Here is a 15,949-nt window from a genome sequence, read left to right as displayed (position 1 = left end):
AGGATGTCCAAAGCACCAATGTACAACTGGGAAGACCTGTTTAAACAAGGCGATCTTCGTTCAGAGGGTCTAACAATTCATCTCAAACATACTGTGCTTGAGACACTTTCCTGGATGCCTAAGCCAGAGACTGATAATAAAAGAGGCTCTGTATCTACCAATAAAAGTAGGTATATAAATAGTTTATGAAAATATTAAAATAGGTATATAGAGATAACTACCACCAATGGTTAATTTATATTATAATTTTAGATTTATAATACAAACACTTTTTTATTCTTTAAAGAAAACAGAACGTAAGTGAGAAAACTTTTGCATACAGATGGAAATATTAGTAGAAAAAAAACACATGAACAATAAGGGCATTGTTATGTGTTGTTTAAATCTTGAGATTATGAAGGTTTTGTGTTTTTATCTTCTAAAGTTTTCTGTACTACGTTTCCTACAATAAACATTCATTAGTATTTTTAGATAAAAATATTTCTAAAAAGAAGTTATTCGCCGGGCGGTAGTGGCGCACACCTTTAATTCCAGCACTTGGGAGGCAGAGGCAGGTGGATCTTTGTGAGTTCGAGGTCAGCCTGGTCTACAGAGTGAGATCCAGGAAAGGTTCCAAAGCTACATAGAGAAACCCTGTCTCGGAAAAAAAACCAAAAAAAAGAAAAAAAAATGTTATTCAATTTTCTAAAATATGTTTAAACTATATTGTAAAAGGCCAAGTAAGTAGTTAAAATGACTACACTATAAACATTTGGTGGTTCTACGCCGAATGTACAAGGTATATTTACTATTTAAGGGAAATTGGTGATGTAATAACTGCAGGAGCATGTCACTTTACCTCCTGCTTTTCCTTCCTTTCCTGATGAAATGCAAATGCAAGATCTCAAGTATAAGACACAAGCAGACTCGGTAAGCTCACACCTGACACTGTTCTCTCTCACTCACTCACTCACTCATCTCCCGCCCCTTAACTATCCACCTCTCAATTCTCGCGTGACCTTCTAGAGCTGCCCTTCTCTGCTTGTCTGATCACCCACTTCCTGAGAGGCTGTGGCTAGTGTGCTGCCTGACGTGTCTGACTCTCCTGATGGACCTCTTCCCTGTAGTTATTAACTGATTTCAAAACATCCTTTTTTACTTTTTCCTTGTATGTTAAAAGTAGAACTAGTAATAATATGCCTATTTTACAGTTATGAAAACAGAAATAGACTACTGGTATAAAGCTGACAGGATTTAAATCAAAGTACTTCCATGCTTTCTTTAATTCTCTTTAGAAATTCCATGGCAAAAAATTCAAAATAGCCCAATCATAAGCTAATATTAACACATGTTCAGATTACTTCTTAAGAAGCAAATTTGTTATTAATGAATACTACACACCTTTTGCCCACATTTTCAATTCTGCATCAAGTTTAATGTTAGGTCCTGAGCGGTCAGCACTTGATCATTCCAGAAATTCCTATCATCATATACACTTAATCTACTTGCCTGAAAACCTCACAACACTATATACCAGAACTTGCTGACTCCAATATTGCTACTTTTCTCTTTTTCCCTCCAACACTGCTTCTTTATGTCTGTTTTTATCCCCAATCCTAAATTGGCCATGTTTGGCATAAAAAGAGAGAGATACAAGAGAGAGGCAACAAATAATAATAAAGTGTAGTGAATTTGAAAAATGATCATCTACACAGAAAGCTAACATGATATAGTGAAAAAAAGCAGACCATAGACTAGGAAAAAATGGTGTATGGTTTATTCAGAGAAGAAAACTCTCTCCAAATGCAGGCTTGCTGCCACTGAACAACACCCTATAACTTTTCTCCTATCTAATGCTTTGACAACTAAATTCTCTGTAATTCACTAAGCTCTTAGGAGTTACCCAAGCTGTATCCATCCTGCTGGGCTCATTCATGTTTTCCCTGCACACTATGAGCACCTTTTCTGGTGAGTAGCACAGTTGAGTCCTCTTTCAACACATCAATAGTCTACTCTGCATTTCCATGGCTAGGAAATCTACCAGAAATATAACTCAACAATGAAAAGGAATGTTTCAATTATAGCTCGGGTAAGTGGTTGATCCTATAGGTTGCCAGTTTTATATATTATATGAGGGCTACCTTCATACATTTTTAATTAAAAAATCCATACTTTTACTCTTGGCACTATTTCATTTACTTATATCTAATGAGTTACATGAATACCAAATTAAAAAATACGTCAGATATCTGTTAATACTTAGTGCATGAAGTTAATGAGAACAGGTCACAGATTCAAACTCCATGTGGGCCAATTAGCTTTACAATGTTTCAGGCTCCATGGTCACAGTCAACACCTTAACCTTGGGTAACAAAGAAACACAATGATCGTGTGAAACATTAAGAGAATGATTATTATGAACAAAATCTATAACTGTCATAAAGTAATAAAAACTAAAAATATTAATGAGCAACTCTATTTTCTACTAAACTCGACTAGTATATGCATATATATATATATATATATATATATATATATATATATATATATATATCTTTTCAGCCATGCAGGCTATTATCTCTGTACTTTACAGATGATGTGAAGTGAATTCAAAAGTAGGAACTAAGGCTATACCCAGCAGAAACTGGATTCAGAACTGTGACTCCAAAGCTCAGGGTATTTCCACAATAGAGTATGGCCTTGCCTAATTGTGCCATATAGCATAAAATAATCAATAAAATGTTCCTATTCAGCAATCATCACTAACTGAGCATCTACTACATATATAGTTAAGAATGAAATCTACCTTCCAACGTCCTTTTAAGTAAAAAGGAGTCAAAAAGCAAGTGTTTGAAAGAAAGGAGACAACACAATATGCACAAAGTAGATTTAAATATATATTTCTATTGTTATAGCTATATATACATACACACACATATATGTGAATATACATATATATACACTATTGTGCAAAAAATCATGTTGAACTAAAGGTAAGAAAGAATGAATCTAAAAAACAGAGGGCACAACATGAAAGAGAATAATTGCTTCTTGGCCTTTTGGTGAAGATCAACTATTTAAAAAAGGAATAAAGGAAGTATTTTCTTTTTTCTTTTCTTTTTTTCTTTTTTTTTTTTGGTTTTTCGAGACAGGGTTTCTCTGTGTAGCTTTGCACCTTTCCTGGAACTCACTTGGTAGCCCAGGCTGGCCTCAAACTCACAGAGATCCACTTGGCTCTGCCTCCCGAGTGCTGGGATTAAAGGCGTGCGCCACCACCGCCCGGCACAGGAAGTATTTTCTTAGCATCCAAATGTGTGAATATCTGCAGTCAATGAGACACCTGAAGAAAATAAAAATTAGTATTTCAATTCTTTGTTTTGTCTTTTAAAGCCAGGATTTCTCTGTGTAGCCATGGCTGTCTTGGAACTTGCTTTGTCTACCACGCCAGCCTCTAGTGCTGGGATTAAAGGCATGCACCTCACCGCCCAGAATATTTCAATTCTTAACCCATAAGATTTTGCCCTGACATGGTGATCCTCGCCTTTGATCACAGCACTCAGGAGGCAGACATGTGACTCTCTGTGAGTTCAAGGCCAGTCTGGTCTACATAGTGAGTTCTAAGACAGCTAGGGCTATTACACAGAGAAACCCTGTCTAAGATTTTGCCCTGATCAACAAATCATTTAAGTCCATAAGGCTGTCCTCCTTGGTTTCTCTAAACTTATTCCTTACAGATACACACACAGACAGGACATCGACAGAGGTAGTCATTAAGTTTCCACCTTTAAAAAATGAGGGTCATCAAGTTTCCCATACTCCTTTGGGCTAAATTTTTGTTTTGTTTTTGTTTCAGTCTTACCAGGTAGCTCTGGCTGACCTGGAACTGATATGAAGACCAGGCTAACCTTGAATTCACAGAGATCCTCCTGCCTCTGACTCCCAAGTACTAGAATTAAAGGCATACACCACCATGTCCAACTCAGGCTAAAATCTTACAACAGCCTAGCTTAAAAAGTGTACGTGTATACATATGTGCCCGGGGTAGGGGTGGCGGGGTCATGTAAACAGACACAAAAATTGCTCTATAAAATTCTATTCTTGTCAATAATCTGAGTCATAATAACTGTCCTACTATAAGCTACACTGCACAATGAAATACACTTAGTACAGGTCATAAATAAAGCACCAGTCCAATTTCAACTAACAAGGTACAAAAAAAATTGAAATCTCTAGAAAAATTTTGACTAAAGCACATACTAACAACCATTTCACAATGGTACTATAGGAAACCCTAATAGTGAAAAAAAGCTATATATATATTTTTAAAGACAGGCACTCGCTGTATCACCCTTTCTGGTCTGGAACTCACTCACTACATAGACTGGCTAACAAAAAACTCAGAGATCAGTCTGCCTCTGACTCTTGTGCTGGGATTAAAGGCTTTTGTTGGTAGTGGCTGTTGTTATTGCTAGTCTTAGGGAGAGAACCCAGAGCCTATACACCTCAACCCTTGTAATGTTTATTAAAAAAGAAATTGTTATGAAAAAAATCTGTAATTTTGAGAACTTTTTTTGGTTTGGTTTGTTGGTTGGTTTGGTTTTTCTAGATAAGGTTTCTCTGTGTAACAGCTCTGGCTGTACTGGAACTCACTTTGTAGATCAGACTGGCCTGGAACTCAGAGATCCACCAGTCTCTGCCTCCTGAGTGCTGGGATTAAAGGCAAGTGCTACCATCGCCTGGCCAAGAACTTCTATTTACAGTTTTTTGGTAGTGGTGGTGTCTGAGAAAGAATCTCACTAAAAATGGCCAGATTGACATCAAATTTTTGATTCTCCTGTCTTGGTCTCCCAAATGATGAGATTATAGGTGTGTTGACACCACAGCCAGTTCTACAATAGTTTTGTTTTTTTCAAGTCAGGGTTTCTCTGTGTAGCTTTGGAGCCTATCCTGGAACTCACTCTGTAGTCCAGGCTGGCCTCGAACTTACAGAGATCCGCCTGCCTCTGCCTCCCTAGTGCTGGGTGCACCACCACTGCCTGGCAAGGATTTATTTATTTATTTATTTATTTATTTATTTATTTATTTATTTATTTATTTATTATGTATACAGTGTTCTGTTTGCATGTATCCCTGCAAGTCAGAAGAGGGAGCCAGATCTCATTACAGATGGTTGTGAGCCACCATATGGGTGCTGGAATTGAACTCAGGACCTCTGGAAGAACAGCCAGTGTTCTTAACCTCTGAGCCATCTCTCCAGCCCATAGTTTTTAAAGTCTGAAGAGTACAGATAACTATCCCTGTTTTACAAACAAACAAATGGCATCTAGTCAAATACCTAAAATTAACAATCACCTTGTCATCATTTATCAGTAACAGCCACAAAATTAATTTATATACCCTTACCATCACTAATCCCTTTAAAGTCACAACTTACATAATCTTAACAAACATTTTATGAGGTAAATGCTGTAAATTCCATCTTAGAAATTAATAAATGGGCTCAGAGAAGTCAATTAAGTTGTCCAACATAAGTCTCAACACAAGGATTTGAATTTGTTCAACTTTATACCCTGACCTAATACACTTTCCTTCTATCCTTGTTTTTTTCTAAACTATATTTAAAATTTTTTCCAATCAACAATTTCAAACAAATTTAAAAATTACTATATCCCAAATCCTTTTAAAATTTGTTTGCAAACTCCCAAACTTCTCTACAAGGGGGACAGGGGACTCACAGACACAACACTAAGCAACCATTCAGAATCTCAAATCTTTAGAGTCAGAAAACAGACTGCAATAGTAGCTATTTATATTCTGAATCCTTCGAGGAAAGACTCCTAGCAAGTACACACCAAATAGCTACAGCGATTACTGCATGAGTAGGACCTGAAAAGGAGGGGGAAACGCACAAGGAGTAGACACTGGGAAGAAGTTCAGCACTGAGCTTGGGGAGCTCTAAGTCTTAGGAGATGTTTGTTATGTATAGTGCTTACAAGAGAAATTCCAGAGCAAGAGGGGCAGCTAGTAGCTGGGTGTGGAGAACAGTCCACACTCTGATAAATTGTCTCCACAGGTGGTAGGGCCCTAATGTCACCTCTCCAGCAGAAACCTAGCATAACATTTGTAAGTTTCATCCGTTTCCAAGGAGACCATTTATTAACTACTGTCTTCATAAAGACATGAACACCATTTTAAAATGCAACCGGCCTGTACCGCACAAGGGAGAATACAAAAGCTTTATTTTAAACACGCTTTATAGTCCAAACTTTTCATACGTACATCACTTCTGCTGAAACCCGTAACATGGAAAGGCAAAGTACCAAAAAGGCTGTCCCCTTTTTTCAGACAGGGAAACCGAGGTGGTGGTAATAAGACAACAAAAGATCACAAGTCCCGCTGGGCGTTGGTAGCGCACGCACGCCTTTAATCCCAGCACTCGGGAGGCAGAGGCAGGAGGATCTCTGTGAGTTCAAGGCCAGCCTGGTCTACAGAGTGAGTTCCTGGACAGCAGGAACTACAAAAGAGAAACCTTGCTTCGAAAAACAAAAAATAAAATTAAATTTAAAAAAAAAAAAAAAAAAAAAAAAAAGATCACAAGTCCAGCAAGCGGCTGACCCATCATCCTCTCAGGGTTCAAACCCTGTGCTCCTTCTCTCACAACTCAGACTCGGCGAAAAAAGTTTGGAGGAAACTTTCGATCGAGAGATTTGGAAGCTTTCCGAGGACCGCCCATGAAGAGCAGGAAGTACACTCTACTCTATAAACTGCTCACTGCCAGCCCATAGCCCGGGGCTCCCTCCGGGCAGCGGAGCAGACCTGCGGCCACCCAGCAGTGCCCGGGCGCCCGCGACCCAGACGTCATGCCGGAGCGACCTCGGTGACCCACAGCCCCGCAGCCCAAAGGGGGTCCCCACAGACCCCGCTACCTGTTGACACACTGGAGGGAGAAGATCCCTACGAGAAGCATTGGGGCTGAGGCTCAAGGCAGCCTGCAGGGCCTCCGACCCCTGAGAAGACAGAAGGAACCCGAGAAAGGCCGCCCCGTCCGGGGGCCTTAGGGGTCGAAGGGCGAGAGCTTCCCCATAACCCCCGTCCCAGGCGGGGGCCTGCCCCGCAAAGTCACGTGAGAAAACAAACAAACAGTGGGCCTTGTCCCGGGCGGGAGGGGAGAAGAGGGGGCAACCAGCCCCAGCTCAGGGTGAGAAAGAATCGGGGACAGGGGTTCGTGGTTACCAGGACGCCGTCGCTCTCCGCTTCCGCCGCCACCATGAAGCTCCAGCTCTTCCGCTCGCCGCTGGGGTGCGCGCCAGGCCTTGGCTCCGCCCGCGCCGCGGGGCCTCCTGGGAGTTGTAGTCTTCGCGAGGCCCGGTCGCGTCACGTAGGGGCGGAGCTGGCAAATGAAGAGGGCGGGAGGGGGTTGACGCCCCTTTATCTCCTATATCGTCCATCCTCCATCTCTACCCTCAGCGCTCAAATCTCCTCACGTCCTACTCAATCATACCGTGTCTCTTTCCCCGTCCACAGGCGAGTTTCTTCGAGCGTAATCTACGCTTAGTGTCTCCACTTCCTTCCTTGTATGTGCTGTGTTCTACACGGCAGCTTCTACCCACGCGGAAAATGTCCTTGTTGCAGCCAGTGTCCTTGTCGCCAAACCCACAAGAGGTATTTTCAGGCTAACTTGAGCATTACTCATTTGATGCTGTTGGACATTATCATTTATTTTCTATGACACTATCCAGGATTGCCTTCCTCATTCCAAATCGTTCGACTCAGTCTATTCCTATGCTCCTTTTTTTCCGAACTCTCCTTTTAAATATGGTTCTCTGCAATTCTAAGAATGGGGGGAGGGGTAGTCCAGCTCAGCCCCTTTTTGCCTTAGCTTATTGTACTCCCAACTTCTAGATAGCCTTGTCTCATCTCTGTCTTGCAGGCTTGTCAAAAATGGCTTGAAAGCTTTGGTGGACTAATGGTATAGCCCAGTGGTTGCCTAACAAGTGAGGTGCTCTGGGTTCAGTATTCAACACCATAAAAAGGAAAGAAAGAATAAAAAAGAAAGAGAGAAAGAAAGAAGGGAGGGAGGGAGGGAGGAGAAAGATAAGAGATATTTGAAAAGTACATACTGTCTCTCCGCTCTGTTCACTGACGTTCACTCTTCCCTTTGACCTGGATTCCCATCTGTCTCCATTGCCTCTTCCATCCATGTCCGAATGTAACCAAACGCTGTAGCTTCTCTAACTCTAGCACTTGAGTCTGTTCTCTTTTATGTCCACTGTCTGTTATTTCATTCCCACCTGCTTTGCTTCCTAGCTGATTACTGTCCTCCTTACTGATCTCAGTACCACTGTGGGGTCCTCCCTACTGCCAAAGGCCAATTTATGTAAATAACAAATTTAATCAAGTCATGTTTGTGTTAAAATCCTGTAAAGACACAGTTTAATTGAGTTTGAGAGAAGGGATGAAGATGAACACCTTGGGTAGGTAGCTTTTACAATATAGGAGTCCTCAATCCACTCCCCTCATTCCCATCCCTTAGGGGGTCCAGAGAGAAAAGACATACCAAATTTCATTATAGGGTATGTAGGTGTGAGCCTTCCTTAAAAGTTCCTCCCGAGTGATCTGATCATTCAACAAAATTATTATATTTTATCGTTTATAGTGTACCAATTCCGGGGGCTGAAAATAATGAACAGAGCAGTCCCTAGCCCTATGGAGTTTATAGTCCCCAAGAGACAGAGACTAATGAAATAGTCCCATGTCAGAAAGCAAAAGCAGCAACAGCAACAAAACACAATCATCAGCTGTGATAGGAACGGTGGAAGAAAAGTAACCTGTCCTTTCCTCCTTTCTCTACGACTGCCACAGCCTACGTTGGTGTACTGGCTAGTTTTCTGTGTCAGCTTGACACAGCTGGAGTCATCAGAGAGAATGGAGCCTCAGTTGAGGAAATGCCTCCATGAGATCCAGCTGTAAGGCATTTTCTCAATTAGTGATCAATGGAGGAGGGCCCAGCCCATGGTGGGTGGTGCCATGCCTGGGCTGGTGGCTGGGTTCTATAAGAAAGGAGGCTGAGCAAGCCAGTAAGCAGCTTCCCTCCACAACATCTGCATCAGCTTCTGCCTCTGGGTTCCTGTTCTTCCTCCAATGAAAGCCTATGATGTGGGAGAGTAAGCTAAATAAACCCTTTCCTCCCCAGCTTGCTTTTTGGTCATGGTTTTTCATCACAACAATAGAAACCCTAACTAAGATAGTTGGGAATCAGTGTCCTTCAGTCTAAGTAGAAAGTCAGATCCGGGGAAGGTCAGACTGTTTGAGGCCTGGATGGAGTCATGTTTTAATGCCCAGGTAAGCAGAGATAGGATGGGTAAGGGAATCGGGGACAGTTGAATGTGGGCTACTGGGAAGCAGAGCTACGTTAACTAGTTTGGCGGATGTGGGACTGAGCCAGCAAACCACAGATTCTGCCAAACACAAATCAAGTATTGCTTCCTCCGCCAAGGCTTTGTTGAGTATCTGATACCCCGTAGTGAGTTACTAAAACCACTGGCAAAAAGGTAGTGGTTGCATCACAGAAATCAACTAATGATAAAACCTGTGTTCCCCATCTGCCACCCCACCCCACCCCACCTAGCACACCACAGCCTTTGTCATAGTACTTGTCCCCACATTATGTAGTCACAATACTTCTCTCCTGGATGAATTCCATTTACCAACTTGGTCTAACAAGTATTATTGATATTTAGTACTGTGTATCAGAGACTTATAGCAAGGCACTCGGGGAAGAATTAATAAGCAAGGTCCTCACTGGTTTGGCATTCAACCATCTATCAGATAGGTCAGAAGGTGTGGAATTCTCTATTTTCAAAGTATACTCTATTTCAAAGTATAATAGAATATCTTGGTAACTTGAACAAGGTGGCCCAGGGAGGCTCCTTTGAAGAGCTGACTGTCGACTTAGGGCTGAAGGATGAGAAAGAGGTGGCTAAAGGGGAGAGCCGAACAGTGTTCCAGCCCAAAAGGGTTAAACTAACTGAAGAGCTGGGCTAGTTAAAGGACAAGATGGTTAGTTTTGCTTCAGGGCACAGAATGTGAGCCATTGTGAGAACCCTAAATTAAATTATAGCCACTGAAGGGTTGAAATGGGGTAATATTCTCTGGTTCACATTTTAATACAAACACTCTTGCTTTTGTTTGAAGGACAGGAGTCAGGTGGGAGTCCTTGTATCACAGCGAAGCCAAGTGCTGGCGGCGGGACGGAGAAAACTGGAGCATTTGACAGGACTTGTTAGTCAATTGAATGTAGTGGAGGAAGGGCTGGAGAAGGAAGGGTAGGTTGAACCACAGGTATTAATCGCCTACATCCATCTGCATATCTTCAGCCCTAGAATTGGGCCTGGCACGGAGCAAGCATTCGGTGGCTGTGTTGAATTTGTACGCTCTGTTTGCTGAACTCTAAGTCCCATTCCTGTCAAGACGCTCAATTCAGGGTCTCCACTCACCCATATTAACATTGCTGTGTAAAATAGAAGGGCGGGCAAAGCACCCTCTTCCTCTGGATGGACACAACCCACTCCCAGGGTACAGACTGATAGCCGAGTGTGGACCACATCCTATGCCCCCGGTGCCCCCTCAGTTGGTACCCTTCGGCAGTGCACAATCTGCACAGCCGCATATGGCCAGGCTCAACCAAGCATCCCTGTGAGGCAGCGATGTGGCATCAAGCCCAGTATTCAGGGGAGGATTTGAGGTCCAGGGGAAGGAAGCTGCTTGCCTTGGGTCACCGGAGCTGCCGCTGTGACTGAGAGTCAGACCTTTGCCATCGAAATCCCTGTGGGCTCTTTAGCCTTGGAGCCACATTGTCTCTTCCAAATCACTCAGCCCATCGATAAAAGCTAAATTCAAAATGGTGACTCCACTTCCTTGAGTTTCTCATCTGTCTGTTACTATTGTTAGAGTATTCCACATTTACATAGTATCCAATATGTGTTCTGTACCTTACAAAATACAATAAAGGAACATGAAACCCGAAGACCTTCCTTTTTTAAAACAGAGTAAATGGGGAATGGCTGGTTTAAAGGGCCCTTAGCGCTGAATGAAAATGAGCTGTGGCATATTGGTTTAAGATGACACTGTAAGCAATACCAAAAAATAATAAGAGCTCATATGCAAGGTGCTTTTCCTCCCCATCCCCAACCAGAAGAAAGAGAGGCTGTTGGAACAGCTGGCTCCATAAATGTAAATTAGGGAGAAGGTCACAGAGTGGAGGTTCCAAGGACATAAGGAAGAAAAAGAATCATCCTGAATGCAGAAAATCCCTCCTTTAATAAATAGTAGCATTTAGCGCTTAACAAGTGCTTAGTGTGTGCTGGGTCTGTGCCCTTTACACACCTTACACACCTTACACACCAAGCCCTTTACACACCGACCCAAGTCGGTCCCCATGCATTTTATTATATAGGTCTGATTATATATGTACTATCATTTCCTGTTAGAGGAAACTGAGGCAAGGAGAAATTTCACAATATGCCTGAGGCCATGGAGCTAATAAGCATGAGATTTGAACTAAAGCCATTTGGCTCCAGAGTCTGAGCTCTCAATTGCTACACTAGCACCTCGACCTCATTACTCTATGGATCCTAGTGCCAGGTCCCCTGTGTCAACGATGTGACCCTTTGGAGTCCTGAGATAGCTAGCAGATGTTGGGGGACTTCGTTAGGAGACTGTTAGCTCCAGCCTAGCTTCAAAGCAGTCCTGATGAGATGATGTGCCTTCGAGGTAATGGGCAGACATAGGTTGTGTAGGAGACGAGTTCTAATCCTGCTGGGGAATGTTTCACAGAATACTCCGGATATAATGCCATAATTACCCATATGGTACAGAAGATGGAAGAGAAAATGTTATCAGGATAGAGAGACTAAATAAGCCTTCCTCCTGGAAGTGTAGGCTCTGACCGGTGCCTCCTGACATAAGAAATCTTTCCTCTTGTGGATATCCGCTTACAAACACAGAGGATCCAAATGTCACTGGGCCTTTGGATGTTGACCCTTTCCCTCCCGACTAGTAAGTACTGCTATTAAAACAACATGGGCCGGGCGATGGTGGCGCACGCCTTTAATCCCAGCACTCGGGAGGCAGAGCCAGGTGGATCTCTGTGAGTTCGAGGCCAGCCTGGGCTACCAAGTGAGTCCCGGGAAAGGCGCAAAGCTACACAGAGAAACCCTGTATCGAAAAACCAAAAAAAAAAAAAAAAAAAACAACATGGTATAAGCCATCACATGGTGAGTTTATAGGACACTAGGAGGGCAGGACACCTGCAGATAGCTCTCATTCAATTCGCTTTGATAATGATGATGACTCCAGACCCTAAAACTTAAGTGAAGCCCAGAGGACTCTCCAGCTCTAACTGAAGCCACCCTAAAGAAATCACGGGAGCAGCTTCTGCCTTGTTCAGCCTCAGGACTGTGAGGTCACAGCCCCTGACGTATTGGTCACTTGTCATCACATATATCCCCATATCCACTTCTTGAGGTGTGTGTGGTTAAACCTGTGCTATACCGCACATCCCACACGGAGGGATGAGCTCAGTGACTTTGTGTCCGCATTCACCCTGCCTGGATCATCTGAGAAGGGCTTGGTCCCTGAGAGCTGTAACCGATAACCAGTCTGCACATTTTGCCTCATCGATGCCCTGTATTTGATACCATCAAGACCTAATCACCATGTGCACCAAGCTGTACTTCTCACTCCACGGTGCTGTCAGGGGCATCTGGCACATAGCTATATCTGTGCGAGCACCAGCAGGAGCTGGAAGGCAAATAGGGAACAAGTTTGAGACCAGGGTCCTGGAAGAGTACCTTAGATGAGTCACTAAAACTCAACTGCAAGGTGGAGACCCACCAAGACCACGTGCCACACTGGCTAATCATGAATATCAAGTTATACAATAGCCAGAAAATTATTAAACTATAAAGAACTAATATGGAAAAGGGAGATACACATTACATAAAGTTTTGCTCAGAAGGGACAGATTCTAATAGGGAACAAACAGGGCTTTAAATTATACCAGGGCCAATGAGATGGCTCAGTGTTGGGGGAGGTACTTGCTACCAAGCATGACAACTGCATTTTGATCCCTGAGCCCCACGTGATGGATAGAAGCAAAGAGCCAATTCCCACAAGTTGTCCTCTGATCTTCACACAGGTGCTGTATAACATGTACACACACACACACACACACACACACACACACACACACACACACACACACGTGACTCCCCAAACAATATAGATTATGTAGTCCTTGACTCTCAGGGACTGAGCGTGGGCCTCTGTTGCTGAAGAAACCACACACTTAGGACACAGAACTTGGATTACTTGAGCTGGGTCTGACCTGGAAGCCTCCTCCCTGAGGTCTAGCTTCCACGGTTCCAGAAGACACTAAGCAAGCTGCCCAGGGAGGGAAGGAATTGAACATTCCCACCCAGCTGCAGCAACTGTGAGCCATGACAATTACCAGCATGGCAAGCTATGCATAAAGACACAGGAACAGAAACTCACGTGTTGGTGGCAACCAACAGCTGTCTGGTTGGACTTAAGGCCCACTTCATAGGCGGGGAACCATGCCTTGTACTGGAAACCTAACCAGCTTCCCAGGGGCTAGTGAGGTTAAAGACCTTAGAAAAGAATCTACTATTGCCACTTTCCTAGACCATCATCATTCTCGACTACATTCTAAATCTTATACCTAGAAATCAGTGTGGCTACCCTCCCTCATCACAGAAGCTTCCCTTTGCAACTAACGGAGACCACCACAGAAGACCACAGCTGGACATAACGCAGTCTTACCCCGTTGCAGCACCTACGAACCACACATCCCAGCATGGCAAGATGTGCATGAAGACACAAGAACTGGCACTCATATGGTGGTGGTCGCCAACAGCTGTCTAACTTAAAACCCACTCAACCAGAGAGAAAACAGAGATCAGTGGATCGTGAGGATCCCAGCCCCAGCAGATGTATCTGCATCACAGCTCCTGCATCTATCTATGACTCAGGGAGCGTTGCAGAAGAGGAGGTGGGAAAGTTGTAGGAGCTGGAATACCAGGAAATTTGCCATAAAACAGTCTTTCCTAGAAATGTCTGCTTGAGCAAGCCAAAACAACAGCAGTATCAATGGACATGTTAACGCGGAATGGGAAATTTTCCCAGGACCCCACCCCTAGACAAAGAACTACAGGCAACTAGTGACTGCTGAGGGCGGAATTAGCCTCTCCCAGGAATGAATTCCCTTATTGGTTGTCCAATGCAGAGTGGTCAGCCTTGAAATCACATGCACACAAACAACAAAAACAGACTCAGAGGGTTGTATTTATATATATATATTTGTGTATATGCATACATACGTGCATATGTGTATGTAACCAATAGAAAAAGAAGCTATTAACTTGGGGCATGGGAGAGGTCTGAGGGAGGGTCACTGGGAGGGGCTGGAGAGAGGAAAGAGAAAGGGGAATTGATATAATTCTATTTCAATTAAAAACATTAAAAATGTAAAAGAATTAAATTACAACACTGATAATTTTCCCCCTAGGAGAGAAAGAGAGACAGAGTGACTCTTCTTCAGTTTCTTACCAGGATACAATGCTTTCAGCTCCAGGCCAGCTCAATGGCCTCAGCACTCTGAAAGGTGTGGTTCCCATCAAGGGCTCCTGGGGTCGGTACCTTGTATATAATAGAGACTTGTCAAACATCTGTTAGATCAATTATCTGTTTTAATCAACAAAACACCAAGGTGAAAACTTGACCGTTCTTGTCACAAACAATTACATTTTCAATGGCATCCTAGAATTTTTGACCCACTCTCTCATCCAGGACTTTGGGGCCACAAATTGACCCCTGAATGCAAGAAAGCAAGGGGCTAGAACCTCCTGGCCTCCAAACCTGCCTGCTACTTCACACCTCCACTCTCCTTGCACACGCTGACCTTTCTTCCCTTGACCTACATCAGCACGTAACTCGGGTCACCTCCACAAAACTTCTGCAACCTCTCTGAGCCTACGGGCCACTCCTGCCTCCCTCCCTTGTCCCTACAAAGAGCTCCCACAGCCCTTGTGCTCTGTCAACCAGAGTGAGTGTTGTCATTAAACACAGTGCGTGGCACACAGCCCCCCCCCCCCCGCTTGTTTATTTAATATTGCATAAACTAGTCCTCTCTCTATGCACTTTGAGTGAGACTTTGGAATGGAAAGCAGAGGAAACCAAGTACCCAACCACTTTAGTTTACACACTCAGTCTTCACAAACACACTCTCTCATTCTTTTACCTGCAGAAATAATTGTGCAAAGCGTATGATGAATTGTCCAGGAGCGGGCAGAACTTCACAAAGAGCAATTCCACTTGACCTTGTTCATCTACCTACATCTAATCTGGCTCAAAATAGTTAAGACCTCGGAAGCTATCTAGCCTGGGTTTAAACCTAGCTCTGCTAATTACTGGCTGGGAAACTACGTTGGTTGCTTAATCTTTCTGTGCCTCGGTTCTCTGATACACAAACTTCTGATCTTACAGAAGATGGACAAGGGTCGAGAGAATTAAATGACACAATCTATGTAAAGTGCCTGGGTCCATAAATGATAGCTGGTTTTGTAAGCAGTTCAATCTTAAAGATGACAAATCCATTCTATTTAAACCTTCTGAGGGCTGGATTTGTTCCAGGACAGCCTGGTGAGGAAGGGTGTGTCGTGGCCACTGTAGAGTTCTGTCTGGAGACACAGACAACTGGTGTCATCGACCTTTGGTGCTAATCTTGGTCCATCACTCACCAGCCCTGGCCCCAGCCTAAGTAGCTTATCTTCCTGAAGTCTTATGTCCTCAGTAGAGCTAGCAGTACTGAGCTGCCTCGCAAGGGGGTGCCGAAAAGATCAATTCATGTTAGCAAAGTGCTTTGGAAATGTAACATGCTAAATATTAATGG

The 15,949-nt window shown here is 43.4% G+C and overlaps 1 protein-coding gene and 1 long non-coding RNA gene across 7 annotated transcripts in view; one reads left to right on the top strand and one right to left on the bottom strand.

Annotated features, from left to right (window-relative positions):
- Positions 1-7,344, bottom strand: part of R3hcc1l (R3H domain and coiled-coil containing 1 like) — an 84,399-nt gene extending 77,055 nt beyond the window's left edge. For 2 of the 5 annotated variants that reach the window (XR_013048358.1, XM_076563129.1), the window contains exon 1: positions 7,213-7,344. The gene's annotated coding sequence lies outside the window, so the exon portion shown is untranslated. Of the gene's footprint in view, positions 1-6,905; positions 7,047-7,212 lie in introns of those variants that run through there. The other 3 variants (XM_006990474.4, XM_076563127.1, XM_076563128.1) reach the window with 3 other exon arrangements.
- Positions 7,345-7,504: 160 nt separating this feature from the next.
- Positions 7,505-11,005, top strand: LOC121832715 (uncharacterized). Of its 2 annotated transcripts, none has more exons than XR_013048359.1 (2): positions 7,505-7,641; positions 10,174-11,005. It is a non-coding gene; the product is annotated as an uncharacterized LOC121832715 (long non-coding RNA). The 2 variants fall into 2 exon arrangements; XR_013048360.1 differs by having other exon boundaries at positions 7,524-7,641; positions 8,842-11,005.
- The last annotated feature ends 4,944 nt before the right edge of the window (positions 11,006-15,949 follow it).

This window comes from Peromyscus maniculatus, chromosome 1 (assembly GCF_049852395.1).
Source record: "Peromyscus maniculatus bairdii isolate BWxNUB_F1_BW_parent chromosome 1, HU_Pman_BW_mat_3.1, whole genome shotgun sequence".
Classification (NCBI taxonomy): Eukaryota; Metazoa; Chordata; class Mammalia; order Rodentia; family Cricetidae; genus Peromyscus; species Peromyscus maniculatus.
This window is presented reverse-complemented; position numbering and strand designations above follow the sequence as displayed.